Raw genomic sequence first — 18,835 nt, forward strand, 5'->3', positions numbered from 1 at the left:
TTTCTTATGAGCAATTAGCAGCCCCACAAAGCTCTATCTAAATAAATGAATATGGGTTTCAGAACATAGGACAAGAAGAGAGTTGGGATAGATTGTTGGCAGAGTTGGAGGAATAGTTGGCCAAGTAAGTATCTAATCTCTCTCTGTTAAAAGGCTAATGTCTGTCTCACCCTCCTGGCATCGCTTGTCTGTGTGTGTGTTTGTATGCTGTCTGCATGTGAGTAAACAGCTGCTGTAAAAGCAGACCAATAGTTTCCATAGCAACCCAGCAGCGTACATACAGGCAGCACAAGCGGATACAAAGTGGTGTGGCAGTTAGAAATTAAATCATCAAAAACTTAGATAGGGAGACATTCTATCGGCCAATTAACAGACTTACGGCCGATTTACATTGCAATCCACGAGGAGACTGCGTGGCAGGTTGACCACCTGTTACGCGAGTGCAGCATCAAATGGACCAGGTGGCTGCAAGGAACCAAGGTAAGTTGTTAGCTAGCATTAAACTCATCTTATAAAAAAAACAATCAATCTAAACATAATTACTAGTTAACTACACATGGTTGATGATATTACTAGTTTAACTAGCTTGTCCTGCGTTGCATATAATCAATGCGGTGCCTGTTAATTTATCATCGAATCACAGCCTACTTCAACTTCGCCAAACTGGTGATGATTTAACAAAAGCGCATTCTCGAAAAGAGAACAATCGTTGCACCAATGTATCTAACCATAAACATCAATACCTTTCTTAAAATCAATACACAAGTATATTTTTTAAAACCTGTATATTTAGTTAAAAGAAATTCAGGCAATATTAACTAGGGAAATTGTGTAACTTCTCTTGCGTTCTGTGCAACAGAGTCAGGGTATATGCAGGAGTTTGGGCAGCCTGGCTCGTTGCGAACTGTGTGAAGACCATTTCTTCTTAACAAAGACCGTAATTAATTTGCCAGAATTTTACATAATTATGACATAACATTGAAGGTTGTGCAATGTAACAGCAATATTTAGACTTAAAGTTGCCACCCGTTCGATAAAATACGGAACGGTTCCGTATTTCACTGAAAGAATAAACGTTTTGTTTTCGAAATAATAGTTTCTGGATTTTACCATATTAATTTATTATTATTATTATTATTATTACACCTTTATTTTACCAGGTAGGCAAGTTGAGAACAAGTTCTCATTTACAATTGCGACCTGGCCAAGATAAAGCAAAGCAGTTCGACAGATACAACGACACAGAGTTACACATGGAGTAAAACAAACATACAGTCAATAATACAGTATAAACAAGTCTATATACAATGTGAGCAAATGAGGTGAGAAGGGAGGTAAAGGCAAAAAAAGGCCATGGTGGCAAAGTAAATACAATATAGCAAGTAAAACACTGGAATGGTAGATTTGCAGTGGAAGAATGTGCAAAGTAGAATGTGTTCATATGTTCTCATGTTCTGAGGAAGGAACTGAAACGTTAGTGTTTTTACATGGCACGCATTGTGCTTTTACTTTCTTCTCCTACACTGTGTTTTTGCATTATTTAAACCAAATTGAACATGTTTCATTGTTTATTTGAGATTAGATTTTATATATGTATTATATTAAGTTAAAATAGAAGTGTTCATTGTTCATTCAGTATTGTTGTAATATATATATATATATATATATATATAAAAATGGGAGATTACTCATTATCGGCTTTTTTTGTCCTTCAATAATCGGTAACAGTATCAGCATTGAAAAATCATAATCGGCCGACCTCTAGAATAAACTGTATGCATGTAGGTATCAAGGCATAAAACGGAGGACACATACTTTAGGCATTCTGTTATGTAAGCCATTGGACGGTATACTCAATTGAGACATATTGCACATTACCCCCTGGGAACAAACACGCATACACACTTGGAGACACACGGACACTCAGTACACTGGCTGATGTGAAAGAGCCCCATTAGAATGACTTTATCCAACGTGGCAGCCTGGAGAATGCATGAGTGCAGACAGGGAGAGCAGAAAGAAGGAAAGAGAGATGAGGAGAGTATTGAGGAGGAGTGGGATAAAGGAGAGAGTTTTGCTGAGGTAGAGAAAGAGAGAGATTATTGAGAGAGCAATAAAGAACAAGTAGAGTTATTGATGGTTGGGAAGCCTGGGACACAATCCCTAGGGTTTTATACTTAATTACTAGTGTGTGTGTATGTGTGTGTGCGTGAGCGTGTGTGTGTGAGAGAGAGAGAGAGAGAGAGAGAGAGAGAGAGAGAAAGAAACGAGAGCCTACAGGACCAGGTCTCCCTATTTAATTTCTGGCCTTGATCTTATATTTATTAATTTACCATAAATCCCATAGGGTAGCTCAATGCACAAGCCCACTGATCTATAGGGTTTTTATGATTGTAAGTAATCAATAAGCACTGCGAGGACAGGAGGAGGTGAGAAGGAGGAGATGAGACGAGAAGAAAAGAGAGAAGGGGATTTCAGTCTATATTCAGCTCAGAGAGTGTCCCAGATCTCTCAGCCTTGCTCCTAGCTGTATAGCGAGCGATTGGGCTGGAGGTGAGGCATTCAGACAGCATAACAAACAGATGACATTTCAGACAGAATAATTCATTATCTTCAGCATCATTCTCCTCAGCACTACAGCACTACAGCTCGGCATTCAACACCATAGTACCCTCCAAGCTCGTCATCAAGCTCGAGACCCTGGGTCTCGACCCCGCCCTGTGCAACTGGGTAATGGACTTCCTGACGGGCCGCCCCCAGGTGGTGAGGGTAGGCAACAACATCTCCTCCCCGCTGATCCTCAACACTGGGGCCCCACAAGGGTGCGTTCTGAGCCCTCTCCTGTACTCCCTGTTCACCCACGACTGCGTGGCCATGCACGCCTCCAACTCAATCATCAAGTTTGCGGACGACACAACAGTGGTAGGCTTGATTACCAACAACGACGAGACGGCCTACAGGGAGGAGGTGAGGGCCCTCGGACTGTGGTGTCAGGAAAATAACCTCACACTCAACGTCAACAAAACTAAGGAGATGATTGTGGACTTCAGGAAACAGCAGAGGGAACACCCCCATCCACATCGATGGAACAGTAGTGGAGAGGGTAGCAAGTTTTAAGTTCCTCGGCATACACATCACAGACAAACTGAATTGGTCCACTCACACAGACAGCATCGTGAGGAAGGCGCAGCAGCGCCTCTTCAACCTCAGGAGGCTGAAGAAATTGGCTTGTCACCAAAAGCACTCACAAACTTCTACAGATGCACAATCGAGAGCATCCTGGCGGGCTGTATCACCGCCTGGTATGGCAACTGCACCGCCCTCAACCGTAAGGCTCTCCAGAGGGTAGTGAGGTCTGCACAACGCATCACCGGGGGCAAACTACCTGCCCTCCAGGACACCTACACCACCCGATGCTACAGGAAGGCCATAAAGATCATCAAGGACATCAACCACCCGAGCCACTGCCTGTTCACCCCGCTGCCATCCAGAAGGCGAGGTCAGTACAGGTGCATCAAAGCTGGGACCGAGAGACTGAAAAACAGCTTCTATCTCAAGGCCATCAGACTGTTAAACAGCCACCACTAACATTGAGTGGCTACTGCCAACACACTGTCAATGACACTGACTCTACTCCAGCCACTTTAATCATGGGAATTGATGGGAAATGATGTAAATATATCACTAGCCACTTTAAACAATGCTACCTTATATAATGTTACTTACCCTACATTGTTCATCTCATATGCATACGTTGATACTGTACTCTATATCATCGACTGCATCCTTATGTAATACATGTATCACTAGCCACTTTAACTATGCCACTTGGTTTACATACTTATCTCATATGTATATACTGTACTCGATATCATCTACTGTATCTTGCCTATGCTGCTCTGTACCATCACTCATTCATATATCCTTATGTACATATTCTTTATCCCCTTACACTGTGTATGACAGTAGTTTTTTTTGGAATTGTTAGTTAGATTACTTGCTCGTTATTACTGCATTGTCGGAACTAGAAGCACAAGCATTTCGCTACACTCGCATTAACATCTGCTAACCATGTGTATGTGACAAATAAGATTTGATTTGATTTGATTTGATACAAGCACAGTCATCATCATCTTTATCAACAACAACCACCACAACAACACCATCATCATCATCATCATCACAATCCTCATCATCATCTTACCACTTGTAAAAAAATAACAAGTTAGAACATAAAAATAGATAATAGGTGTATCACCATGAATAATAGGCTTATAATCTACTGAAAGTATTGCACACTTTTATCTGTTTTGTATTAAGGTGCATCATGATGACCTGAAAGTCTTTTAATACTCACATAGTTCAAACGGATCTCATCCCCAGGGTAATTGAGCATAAGCGGAAGTGTATGGTGATGCCATATGCATATCATGTCGGAAAGACGTATTGTCCGATTTGCTAACCTAGGCGGAAGATTCGGACCCCGAGTTTCACACTTGGGATAAACCAGAACCAACCAATAGGAAGCTCTACGTAAAAAACTTACGTTCATTTTAACTCGGACGTCCCGAGTTTCCGACATGATCTGAACGCGGTATAAATTCAAACAGAAGATTTATGAACACGATCAATATTTGAGGCCTTGTATGATCAAATTAAATGACAATGTATCCAGTCAGCGCAATATACACTGAAGTATGTACAAAACAACGTTAAGGATGCTAATAACTTTGTTGTTTCTGTAGCCTACAATATCCATTCAACGTTGTTTCATTTACGCCGCAATTCGTCTGAATGACACAGCAAACCAAAAATAAATTACTGGTATACTGAAACAACGTTTTGTATGTAGAAGTAAGGCTATTATTAGGAATAGGAAGCCCCCACATACAATAAGAGGCTGTAGAGCTTCTGGCGACTGAGTTTTCGGAACACCGAGAGGTGCACCCACACTCCCCAGAGAAGTTGATCACAAAGCGGACGCGGCGCACAAAACGATCGGCCGGTCACATTAAAAGCGACAATATTTATATGAATCCTTCTCAGTTACATTACGATCTTCACGCGGTCCAGGTGCTCACATGCCTTCTATCCGTCGGCGTTTCCCCTGGCCAGGCTGAGAGATGGAGAGAGGTTTCAGTGCAACAAGCCACTCAAGTAGCCTAATAGACACACCCTCTCTCTTCTATCCTCGCTGTGAAACGGGCAGGCTCTTGTGGTACCGCACTCTTAAAAAACATTTTCAAACAAACCCAGCCACTTCCATCCATCGTCATTATGTGGGTCACACTTGAAGTATACATTTCTGCCTTCACCGTAGCCTACTAATTGTCATTCATACATTAACTGTAGAAATCGGAAAGAGACTGCTGTACCGATAACCCACATCGCACTTTGACACACTTTTATGCATTTAGTTTTGCATAAAAAGTAAATCACTGACATGTATTGCCTTCAGTCGACTCAACTCAAATCGCTGCATGAATATTTTATAGTGAGTACATAGCTCTGCAGAATTGTGTCAATAAAATGTTATATCTAATATTCCTTTTGTTTGTGTTTGTCATTTAACTCAACATTTTCTGTCAATGTCTGTGTATCAGTGCCATTGAATGAACTCGTTTAGATCTATCATAATATCCTCTGTAGGCACATTTTATGGCCTGGAATGCCATACACCACAGCAGGCCTACATCATGAAGCTCAAAGCTTTTCTCATAACTTCACTTTTGTTCATCTATACTTAATTAAATGTTTTTATTTTTTATTTAACCAGGTAGGCCAGTTGAGAACAAGTTCTCATATACAACTGCGATCTGGCCAAGATAAAGCAAAGCAGGGGGACAGAAACTACACAGAGTTACACATGGAATAAACAAATGTACAGTCAATAACACAATAGAAAAGGCTATATACAGGGTGTGCAAATTAAGCAAGATTAGGGAGGTAAGGCAATAAACAGGCCATAGTGGCAAAATAATTACAATTGAGCAATTAAACACTGGAGTGATAGATGTGCAGAAGATGAATGTGCAAGTAGAGATACTGGGGTGCAAAGGAGCGTAAAATAATAATAACAATATGGGAATGAGGTAGATGGGTGGTGTTACGCTTGTGGATGGAAGGATCGGACCAAGGTGCAGAGTGGTAGGCGTACATCTTACTTTATTCAATGAACACCGAAAAAACAACAAATACAAACAAAACGTAAAGTTTAGTAGGGCTAAACAGCACAGTACCAAAACAAGATCCCACAAACTACAGGTGGGAAAAAGCTGCTTAAGTATGATTCCCAATCAGAGACATTGATAGACAGCTGCCTCTGATTGGGAACCATACCCGGCCAACAAAGAAATAGAAAACATAGATTGCCCACCCTAGTCACACCCTGACCTAACCAAATAGAGAATTAAAATGATCCCTAAGGTCAGGGCGTGACAATACGCCCCCCCAAGGTGCGGACTCCGGCCGCTAACCTGAACCCATAGGGAGGGTCCGGGTGGGCATCTACCCTCGGTGGTGGCTCCGGTGCGGGATGCAGACCATGCTCCGCACGTGGCTCCGCCAACTTCGGTGGCGCCTCTGGTGCGGGGATCGTCGCCGGAAGCTCCGGACCGTGAATCATCGCCGGAGGAATCGAACTGTGGATCATCGCCGAGGCCTCCGGACCGTAGATCGTCGCCGGGGACTCCGGACCGTAGATCGTCACCGGGGACTCCGGACCGTAGATCGTCACCGGGGACTCCGGACCATAGATCGTCACCGGGGACTCCGGACCGTAGATCGTCACCGGGGACTCCGGACCATAGATCGTCACCGGGACTCCGGACCGTAGATCGTCACCGGGACTCCGGACCGTAGATCGTCACCGGGACTCCGGACCGTAGATCGTCACCGGGGACTCCGGACCGTAGATCGTCACCGGGGACTCTGGACCGTAGATCGTCACCGGGGACTCCGGACCGTAGATCGTCACCGGGGACTCCGGACCATAGATCGTCACCGGGGACTCCGGACCGTAGATCGTCACCGGGGACTCCGGACCATAGATCGTCGCAGACGGCTCCGGACCGCTGGATGCTCCGGACTGGGAACCCTCGCTGGAGGCTCCGGACTGGGCACCCTCAATGGAGGCTCCGGACTGGGCACCCTCAATGGAGGCTCCTCGCCATGGATTATCACTGGAGGCTCCGGGCCATGGATCATCACTAGAGGCTCTGGGCCATGGATCATCACTGGAGGCTCCGGGCCATGGATCATCACTGGAGGCTTCGTGCCATGGATCATCACTGGAGGCTTCGTGCGTGGAGCTGGCACAGGACGTACCAGGCTGGAGACACGCACTGGGAAACATATGTTTACATTGCCAAAGCAAGTGAAATAGATAATAAACAAAAGTTAAATTATTAATTAAAAAATGTACAGTAAACATTACACTCACAAAAGTAAAGAAATAATAAAAACATTTAAAATGTCATATTTAAGCAATGAGGCCTGAGGAGGTGTGGTATATGGCCAATATACAACGGCTAAGGGCTGTTCTTCTGCACGATGCAATGCAGAGTGCCGGGATACAGGCATTAGCTGTGGTATTAGCTGTGGTATATTGGTCATATACCACACCTCCTCAGGCCTTATTGCTTAAATATGACATTTTAAATGTTTTTATTATTTCTTTATATACCACTAAACCCCAGAGGTGCTATCAGAAACTGTTTACCAATGTAATTAGAGCAGTTAAAATAAATGTTTTGTCGTACCTGTGGTATACGGTCTGATATACCATGTCTGTCAGCCAATCAGCATTCAGGGCTCAAACCACCCAGTTTATAATATGTCTATATACAGTGTTGTAATTAAATATCTAAATACTTATTTTCCACCATAATTTGCAAATAAATTCATTAAAAATCCTACAATGTGATTTTCTGGATGTTTTTTCTCATTTTGTCTGTCATAGTTGAAGTGTACCTATGATGAAAATTACAGGCCTCTCTCATCTTTTTAAGTGGGAGAACCTGCACAATTGGTGGCTGACTAAATACCTTTTTCCCCCACTGTATGTGGATGACACACAGCTGTCACGTCCTGACCTTAGTTCCCTTTTTATGTATTTATTTTGGTTTGGTAAGGGCGTGAGTTGGGGTGGGCATTCTATGTTTTTCATTCTATGTTTTGTTCTGTGTGTTGTATTTCTATGTGTTTGGCCTGGTATGGTTCCCAATCAGAGGCAGCTGTCAATCGTTGTCTCTGATTGAGAACCATACTTAGGTAGCCTGTTCCCACCTGTGTTTGTGGGTAGTTGTTTCCTGTTTTTTCACCTTACAGGACTGTTTTGTGTCGTTCACGCTCTTTGTTGTTTTTGTCATTCAGTGCTCAGTTTATTTAATTAAATGTAATATGAACACTTACCTCGCTGCGTGTTGTTCTGATGATTCCAATTGCTCATCATCAGACGAAGAGGAGAGCTGTTACAACAGCTGTACATTTCGACATAAAGAAGTGGATTGCTGCAAATGTTTTTCTTTTAAACTCAGACAAAACAGAGATGCTAGGTTCTAAAAAACAAAGAGATCTGCTGTTGGATCTGACAATCAATCTTGATGGTTGTACAGTCGTCTCAAATAAAGCTGTTAAGGACCTCGGCGTTACTGATCTCGCGGACCCTGATCTCTCTTTTAAAGAACATATCAAGAACATTTCAAGGACAGCTTTTTTCCATCTTCCTAACATTGCAAAAATCTGAAACTTTTTGTCTAAAAATGACGCAGCTAATCCATGCTTTTGTCATTTCTAGATTAGACTACTGCAATGCTCTACTCTCCGGCTACCCGGATAAAGCACTAAATAAACTTCAGTTAGTGCTAAACACGGCTGCTAGAAATTTGACTAGAACCTCGTTTTTTAAAATCACATTACTCCATTGCTAGCTTCTCTACACTGGCTTCCTGTTAAGGCTAGGGCTGATTTCAAGGTTTTACAGCTAACCTACAAAGCATTCCGTGGGCTTGCTCCTACCTATCTCTCCGATTTAGTCCTGCTGTACGTACCTACATGTATGCTACGGTCAAGACGCAGGCCTCCTTATTGTCCCTATAATTTCTAAGCAAACAGGTGGAGGCAGGGCTTTCTCCTATCGAGCTCCATTTTTATGGAATGGCCTGCCTATCCAGGTGAGAGACGTAGACTAGGCCTTGACCTTTAATCTTTACTGAAGACTAGTGGTGTGGGGGCTGTGCTTTGGCAAAGTGGGTGAGGTTATATCTTTCCTGGTTGACCCTGTCCGGTGGTATCATTGGACGGGGCCACACTGTCCCACGTCCCACCCCTGTCTCAGCCTCCAGTATCTATGCTGCTATAGTCTATGTACCGGGGGGCTAGGGTCTGTCTGTTATATATTTAAATATGCTCCCTCTAATTCTCTCTCCCTCCCCTCCCGGAGGACCTGAGCGAGCCCAAGAATCATGCCTCAGGACTACCTGGCCTAATGACTCCTGGCTGCCCCCATTCCACCTGGTTGTCCTGCTGCTCCGGTTTAATCTGTTCTGCCTGTGCTTATGGAACCCTGACCTGTTTTCGACTCTCTCTCTACCGTACCTGCTGTCTCGACTTCTGAATGCTTGGCTTTGAAAAGCCAACTGACATTTAATCCTGAGTTACTGAATTATTGCACCCTCTACAACCACTGTGTTTATTATTTGACCCTGCTGGTCATCTATGAACGTTTGAACATTTTGAAGACAATTTGGCCTTAATGGCCATGTACTCTTCTATTCTCCACCTGGCACAGCCAGAAGAAGACTAGACACTCCTCAGAGTCTGGTTCCTCTCTACGTTTCTTCCTACATGCCTGCCTTTTTTGTGTGCTCTAGGGAAATGGTGTCTAAATGGAATTTGCATTTGTGGTCCTTGCAAATTTACCTTTTTTGGAACACCATTATTTTTGTCTTCCTGAGATTTACTTTCAGGGCCCAAGTCTGACAGAATTTGTGCAGAAGATCTAGGTGCTTCTCTCTTTCTGTCTCTCACTCACACACACACACACACACACACACACACACACACACACACACACACACACACACACACACACACACACACACACACACACACACACACACACACACACACACACACACATCGATCACTTCAAGACCCTTGCTGTTGGGCAAGATGGAGCAACTACCATATACTGTAGCCATCAAATTGTTTCAGATCAACAGATCAACCTAGGAGGAGGTTGTGTCTGGGCAGACCTCTGACACCTTGTAAAGTGGATCACAGGTGGGAGGTACTATCATTGGTTTGTCAAAATGTCACTGTTTTTAATCCATTGGCCAGAACTTAGGTCTGCAGAGCAGAACTCCTGCGGAGTGAACAACTATAGTATCGCACACACACACATCTCTCAGTAAGAGGGATAGTTTACACAATTACACTTGACTTTAACATGCTAACTGGATCCCATTCACTCCGATTGTAGTTTGGGCATCAATGCTAATGCTAGCCTTGCATTACTCAGTATGGTTAACTTGTCACGCCCTGACCTTAGAGAGCTGTTTTATTTCTCTATTTGGTTAGGTCAGGGTGTGATGTGGGGTGGGCATTCTATGTTTTGCGTTTCTATGTTTTGGCTGGGTATGGTTCTCAATCATGGACAGCTGTCTATCGTTGTCTCTGATTGGGAATCATACTTAGGCAGCCTGTTGTGCCACCTTAGGTTGTGGGATGTTGTTTTTTGTTATCTCTGTGAAGCCTACAGAACATGACGGTCGTTATTCCTTTGCTATTTTGTTTGGTGTTCTGAGAAATGAAGAATCATGAACACGTACCACGCTGCACCTTGGTTCACTTCTTCCGATGGACGTTACTTAACTACTGTATTTTCGCCAAGAATCAACTGACATGATATGGTTATTTTTATAGCAACTCCATTTGTGTGTTCCTAAACTGAGACCTCTCAGTCACACACACACACACACACACACACACACACACACACACACACACACACACACACACACACACACACACACACACACACACACACACACACACACACACACACACACACACACACACTGTAGAGTAGGGTAGAGTAGAGAACCAGAGAACACATTACCCATGCACAGAACCGAGTGTGCCCCAGGCAGGTTTCTACATCTGGGGGCTTCTCACTAACTCTCTGCCCTGATCCACTTTGATCATCTAGCTGAACAGCGTGGAATCAGAAAGGCTTGGCTTCAATCGATGACAATCCCAAGCTTGTGATGAGATGCAGTGTAGTGAAGTCTGGGGTAGTACCAGGCTTTTGTATGGTAATTTGTTCATTAAGGGGGGTTTGTTTTTCAAAGGAATCTTTTCAAGGTTCATGGAGATATGAATGGGGGTAGAGAGAAGAATAGTTTGGCCTAGGTTCATGGAGATATGAATGGGGGTAGAGAGAAGAATAGTTTTGCCTAGGTTCATGGAGATATGAATGGGGGTAGAGAGAAGAATGGTTTGGCCTAGGTTCATGGAGATATGAATGGGGGTAGAGAGAAGAATAGTTTGGCCTAGGTTCATGGAGATATGAATGGGGGTAGAGAGAATAATAGTTTGGCCTAGGTTCATGGAGATATGAATGGGGGTAGAGAGAAGAATAGTTTGGCCTAGGTTCATGGAGATATGAATGGGGGTAGAGAGAAGAATAGTTTGGCCTAGGTTCATGGAGATATGAATGGGGGTAGAGAGAAGAATAGTTTGGCCTAGGTTCATGGAGATATGAATGGGGGTAGAGAGAAGAATAGTTTGGCCTAGGTTCATGGAGATATGAATGGGGGTAGAGAGAAGAATAGCTTGGCCTTCAATTCTGAGGAGCGCAACAAAGTTTGAGGATATTTCAATGAAAGTAAAGGACAGTAATGTTACAAGTAAAGTAGGAATCCCAGGTTCCAACAGGCGATAAGATATTAATGTGTCATGAGGAAGTGTGGATATTGTGGGCTGATTGAATGGGAGCTGATAATTGTTAGTTTTTTTTGCTCCATTGGTGTCAGTAAGAAATTCCTGAAGGTCCGATGGTGTAATTTGTAGCGAACAGAGACAGAACCAGAATTCTGAAGTTCAGCACCACATGAAAGTGGACAGCGACTCAGTCTAAGATACCGCTACTCCGCCACAGGGGAAATATCTAGAAATGAAGACATACGTAAGTAGCAAAAGCCTGAAGGGGAAGGCTGGAATGTTAGCCTGTGCCAGCCTTTTCAACACAAACTTTAGAGTTATGAATAATATGGAATAAATCGGCCAGTGATTCTTACACTAATGAACATTGGAGATAAATGTCAAGGTACTGTAACTATAATATAGCAGTGAAATCTCTGTTCTGCTTGAAAGTTCTTCATGTTGTTTCTCCCATGTGCAGGTTATGAATTTACATTCCAATGCAGCTACTACTATGGTGGATCAGAGCCAATTATTCAGACAAATGAGAGCAAGGTGAGGAGAACTCGGAGCAATCAATAATGTTCCTGGAGAGTCCTGCAGGTTTTAATTTCTTCCTGGAACGTGTTAACTGATCAGTTAATGTGTTCACACCTGGTGAGACGTATAATTCAATTTTCTACACCAACAGCAATCAAGGATGATGTAACTAACCATTGAGAGGGAATAGAGGTCTAGACCACTTGGCAAGAGCTTTTTTACATTTATACACTTACACACTATAATGCTACACTATAATTAAGCAATACGGCGTGAGGTGGTGTGGTACAGTATATGGCCAATATACCACGGCTAAGGGCTGTTCTTAGGCACGGCGCAACGCGGAGTAAACTGGTTATTAACGTAATTAGAACAGTAAAAGCAAATGTTTTGTCATACCCGTGGTATACTGTCTGATATACCACAGCTTTCAGCCAATCAGCATCCAATCAGCTCGAACCACCCAGTTTAGAATGCCACACACTACACAACTGGTTGTTATGGTGATGATGAAAATCTGTCCATTATGGCAATGACAGAGCTGGCAAGTGTGAGGGAGATTATATGCTACCCTGTATCTGTTGGCTGCCACTCCAGTCCTCCACAGGCAGCGGTTTCTCAGTCCCAGGGGAGAGGGCATTCAGATGATGATGGCAGACAGACAGTGGCAGGTGGAAGCTCCCTGGACTGGTGACAGGAGACAGCTAGCTAGGAGAGAGATGGAGAGAAAGAATGGAGAAGTGACAGGTAGGGGAAAGACTGGGGCAGTGGTGCATCATGAAACTATTCACAGGGTATCCACTAAGTATTAATTTACTTCAACTGAATTAAATTAACTTTATACACACATCTGCACACACATACGTAGCACACGTGCACATACAAGCACATGTACACATACACAGATATGCAACCTTAATGGAATCTTCAAGGTCACCTTAAACAATTATGGGATGCTCATTACTTCTGCGTGCCCTTCTATAGTTCCCATAGCAACCCCACAGAGCTGACAGATGAGTGGAGCGAGAGTTGGCCTCCCAAAGCAACACATCACACACACACACACGACACGTGCGTACTGATAATAACACACTGGGGGACCTACACACACATTGTTTAAAATAACCCAAGCCTTGGGGCGAGGTGTTGTAGTGAGAGATTGCTGTACACAAATAGGCCATTTTGCTAAAACTGGGACACACGTAGTAGTCTCAGAATAAAATCCTTCAGTGTGTCTCTGTAGGGAGGATGTGAGTGGCTGCGCTCGTTATCTGAACAAACAGAACAGCGAGCTGAAGAATAGGGAACACGCAGCGTTCCACAGAAAAGGGATGAAAGCCAGGAGGAAAAACCAAACATTCCCAATGAGAACCAGAACATATAACAGTAACATAACAGAAGGGAATTATTCAGAGCGTTTTAACACATTATAGGCCTACCAAGCAAAAACAAAGAGGGTTTGTGCAGGGATACGAGGTAGTTGAGGAAATTCAGGTAATACAGTATGTATACTGAACAAAAATATAAACCCAACATGTAAAGTGTTGGTCCCATGTTTCATGAGGTGAAATAAAAGATCCCATAAAAGTTGCATATGCACAAAAAGCTTATTTCTCTCAAATGTTATGCACAAATGTGTTTATATCCCATTTAGTGAGCATTTCTCATTTGCCAAGATATTCCATCCACCTGACAGGTGTGGCATATCAAGAAGCTGATGAAACAGCATGAGGGGACAATAAAAGGCCTCTCTAAAATGTGCAGGTTTGTCATACAACACAATGCCATTGTCACGCCCTGACTTTAGAGAGCCGTTTTATTTCTCTATTTGGTTAGGTCAGGGTGTGATGTGGGGTGGGCATTCTATGTTTTTGTTTTCTATGATTTTGTATTTCTATGTTTTGGCCGGGTATGGTTCTCAATTATGGACAGCTGTCTATCGTTGTCTCTGATTGGGAACCATACTTAGGTAGCCCTTTCCCTCCTTTCAGTGTGGGAAGTTAACTTTGTTTGTGGCACTTAGCCCTTAAGCCTCACGGTTGTTTAAAAAAAAATTAATGAAAAAAAAAATGGTTTATTGTTTTTGTCGGCGTCATCCTAATAAAAAGAAGTATGTACGCTCTCCACGCTGCGCTTTGGTACTCTTCATTCGACGTCCGCGACAGCCACAGATGTCTCAAGTTTTGAGGGAGCATGCAATTGGCATGCTGACTGCAAGAATGTCCACCGGAGCTGTTGACAGATAACTGAATGTTAATTTCTCTACCATAAGCTTCCTCCAACAGTGTTTTAGAGAATTTGGCAGTACGTCCAACCGGCCTCACATCAGCAGACCACAAGTCCAGGACCTCCACATCAGGCTGAGAAAACTGAGGAGTATTTCTGTCTGTAATAAAGCTCTTTTGTGGGGAAAAAAATAATTCTGATTGGCCTGGCCTGACCACCCTGTGGGTGGGCCTATGCCCTCCCAGGCCTGCCCATGGCTGCACCCCTGCCCAGTCATGTGAAATCCATAGATAATGCATTTATTTCCTTATATGAACTGTAACTGAGTAAAATCTCTGAAGTTGCATGTTGCATAATTTTTTTTTGTTCAGTATACATTTGGGTAGGGGTAAAAGTGACTAGTCAATCAATATATATAATAAACAGTGTAGCAGGAGCATATGTGAATGTGTGAGTGTGTGAATGTGGCATCAATATGCATGTGTGTTGTGTGTATCAGTGTAGTATGTGTGGGTAGAGTCTAGTGAGTGTGCATAGAGCCAGAACAAGGGAGTCAGTGCAAAACCATTAAGGTAATAAATAATTAAGTATGTCAATGTAAATTGTCTGGGTAGCCATTTGATTAACTGTTCAGCAGTCTTATGTTGGGGGTAGAAGCTGTTCAGGAACCTTTTGATCACAGACTTAGTGCTCCGGTACCACTTGTGGTCACTTGGGTGGCTGAAGTCTTTGACAATTTTTAGGGCCTTCCTCTGACACCGCCTAGTATAGAGGCCCTGGATGGCAGGGAGTTCGGCCCTAGTGATGTACTGGGCCGTACGCACTACCCTCTGTAGCGCCGTGCGGTCGGATGCCAAGCAGTTGCCGTACCGAGGGGTGATGCAGCCAGTTAAGATGCTCTCAATGGTGCAGCTGTAGAACTTTTTGAGGATCTGAGGGCCCATGCCAAATCTTTTCAGCCTCCTGAGGGGAAGAGGCGGTGTCGTGCCCTCTTCAGGACTGTGTTGGTGTGTTTGGAGCATGATACCTCCTTAGTGATGTACAGCCCCTTTGTCTTGCCCATGTTGAGTGAGAGCCTGTTGTCCTGGCACCACACTGCCAGGTCTCTGACCTCCTGCCTATAGGCTGTCTCATCGTCGTCTCTGATCAGGCCTACCACCGTCATGTCATCGGCAAACTTAATGATGGTGTTAGAGTCGTGCACGGCCACGCAGTTGTGCGTGAACAGGGAGTGGAGTAGGGGATTAAGCACACACCCTTGAGGGGCCCCTGTGTTGCGGGTCAGCGTGGCGGATGTGTTAGAGCCAACCCTCACCACCTGGAGGCGGACCAACAGGAGGTCCAGGATCCAGTTGCAGAGGGAGAACTTCAGTCCCAGGGTCCTTAGCTCAGTGACAAGCTTGGAGGGCACTATGATGTTGATCGCTGAGCTGTCGTGAACTAACAGCATTCTCACATACAGTGGGGCAAAAAAGTATTTAGTCAGCCACCAATTGTGCAAGTTCTCCCACTTAAAAAGATGAGAGAGGCCTGTAATTTTCATCATAGGTACACTTCAACTATGACAGACAAAATTAGAAAAAATAATCCAGAAAATAATATTATTTGCAAATTATGGTGGAAAATAAGTATTTGGTCACCTACAAACAAGCAAGATATCTGGCTCTCACAGACCTGTAACTTTTTCTTTAGAGGCTCTTCTGTCCTCCACTCGTTACCTGTATTAATGGCACCTGTTTGAACTTGTTATCAGTATAAAAGACACCTGTCCACAACCTCAAACAGTCACACTCCAAACTCCACTATGGCCAAGACCAAAGAGCTGTCAAAGGACACCAGAAATAAAATTGTAGACCTGCACCAGGCTGGGAAGACTGAATCTGCAATAGGTAAGCAGCTTGGTTTGAAGAAATCAACTGTGGGAGCAATTATTAGGAAATGGAAGACATACAAGACCACTGATCTCCCTCGATCTGGGGCTCCACGCAAGATCTCACCCCGTGGGGTAAAAATTATCACAAGAACAGTGAGCAAAAATCCCAGAACCACACTGGGGGACCTACTGAATGACCTGCAGAGGGCTGGGACCAAAGTAACAAAGCCTACCATCAGTAACACACTACGCCGCCAGGGACTCAAATCCTGCAGTGCCAGACGTGTCCCCCTGCTTAAGCCAGTACATGTCCAGGCCCGTCTGAAGTTTGCTAGAGAGCATTTGGATGATCCAGAAGAAGATTGGAAGAATGTCATATGGTACGATGAAACCAAAATATAACTTTTTGGTAAAAACTCAACTCGTCGTGTTTGGAGGACAAAGAATGCTGAGTTGCATCCAAAGAACACCATACCTACTGTGAAGCATAGGGGTTGGAAACATCATGCTTTGGGGCTGTTTTTCTGAAAAGGGACCAGGACGACTGATCCATGTATCGTGAGATTTTGAGTGAAAACCTCCTTCCATCAGCAAGGGCGTTGAAGATGAAACGTGGCTGGGTCTTTCAGCATGACAATGATCCCAAACACACTGCCCGGGCAACGAAGGAGTGGCTTCGTAAGAAGCATTTCAAGGTCCTGGAGTGGCCTAGCTAGTCTCCAGATCTCAACCCCATAGAAAATCTTTGGAGGGAGTTGAAAGTCCATGTTGCCCAGCAACAGCCCCAAAACATCACTGCTCTAGAGGAGATCTGCATGAAGGAATGGGCCAAAATACCAGAAACAGTGTGAAGACTTACAGAAAACGTTTGACCTCTGTCATTGCCAACAAAGGGTATATAACAAAGTATTGAGATAAGCTTTTGTTATTGACCAAATACTTATTTTCCACCATAGTTTGCAAATAAATTCATTAAAAATCCTACAATTTGATTTTCTGGATTTTTTTCCCTCATTTTGTCTGTCATAGTTGAAGTGTACCTATGATGAAAATTACAGGCCTCTCTCATCTTTTTAAGTGGCAAAACTTGCACAATTGGTGGCTGACTAAATACTTTTTTGCCCCATTGTAGGTGTTCCTTTTGTCCATGTGGGAAAAGGCAGTGTGGAGTGCAAAAGAGATGCCGTCATCTATGGATCTGTTGGGGCAGTACGCAAATATGAGTGGGTTCAGGGTTTCTGGGATGATGGTGATAATGTGAGCCATGACCAGCCTTTCAAAGCATTACAGATATGAGTACTACGGGGCAGTAGTCATTTAGACAGGTTACCTTGGCGTTCTTAGGCACAAGGACTATGGTGATTTGCTTGTAACAGACTGGGTCAGAGAGAGGTTAAAAATGTCAGTGAAGACACTTGCTAGCTGGTCAGCACATGCTCTGAGTACTTGTCCTGGTAATCCATATATACTTAAGTATCAAAAGTAAATGTAAACATAAATAATTAAAAATTCCTTATGTTTAACACAGGTGTGAGTGTTGACGAGGACAAGGCTGTAGATCACTCTGTCATGCTGATTGAGTTCGAATAACAGACTGGAAGCTTCAAAAGGAGGGTGGTGCTTGGAGTCATTGTTCTTCCTCTGTCAACCATGGTTACCTGCAAGGAAACATGTGACGTCGTCTTTGCTTTACACAAAAAGGGCTTCACAGGCAATGATGTTGCTGCCAGTAAGATTGCATCTAAATCAACCATTTATCGGATCATCAAGAACTTCAAGGAGAGCGGTTCAATTGTTGTGAAGAAGGCTTCAGGGCGCCCAAGAAAGTCCAGCAAGCGCCAGGACCGTCTCCTAAATTTGATTCAGCTGCAGGATTGGGGCACCACCAGTACAGAGCTTGCTCAAGAATGGCAGCAGGCAGGTGTGAGTGCATCTGCATGCACAGTGAGGCGAAGACCTTTGGAGGATGGCCTGGTGTCAAGAAGGGCAGCAAAGAAGCCACTTCTCTCCAGGGAAACATCAGGGACAGACTGATATTCTGCAAAAGGTACAGGGATTGGACTGCTGAGGACTGGAGTAAAGTCATTTTCTCTGATGAATGCCCTTTCCAATTGTTTGGAGCATCCGGAAAAAAGCTTGTCCGGAGAAGACAAGGTGAGCGCTACCATCAGTCCTGTGTCATGTCAATAGTAAAGCATCCTGAGACCATTCATGTGTGGGGTTGCTTCTCAGTGGGCTCACTCACAATTTTGCCTAAGAACACAGCCTTGA

The 18,835-nt window shown here is 43.8% G+C and overlaps 1 protein-coding gene across 1 annotated transcript in view; it reads right to left on the minus strand.

Annotated features, from left to right (window-relative positions):
• Positions 1-5,362, minus strand: part of LOC112254534 (kelch domain-containing protein 8A-like) — a 21,616-nt gene extending 16,254 nt beyond the window's left edge. The window contains exon 1 of the mRNA XM_042324435.1: positions 4,358-5,362. The gene's annotated coding sequence lies outside the window, so the exon portion shown is untranslated. The remainder of the gene's footprint in view (positions 1-4,357) is intronic.
• Between the last annotated feature and the right edge of the window lie 13,473 nt (positions 5,363-18,835).

This window comes from Oncorhynchus tshawytscha, linkage group LG07 (genome assembly GCF_018296145.1).
Source record: "Oncorhynchus tshawytscha isolate Ot180627B linkage group LG07, Otsh_v2.0, whole genome shotgun sequence".
Taxonomy (NCBI): domain Eukaryota; kingdom Metazoa; phylum Chordata; class Actinopteri; order Salmoniformes; family Salmonidae; genus Oncorhynchus; species Oncorhynchus tshawytscha.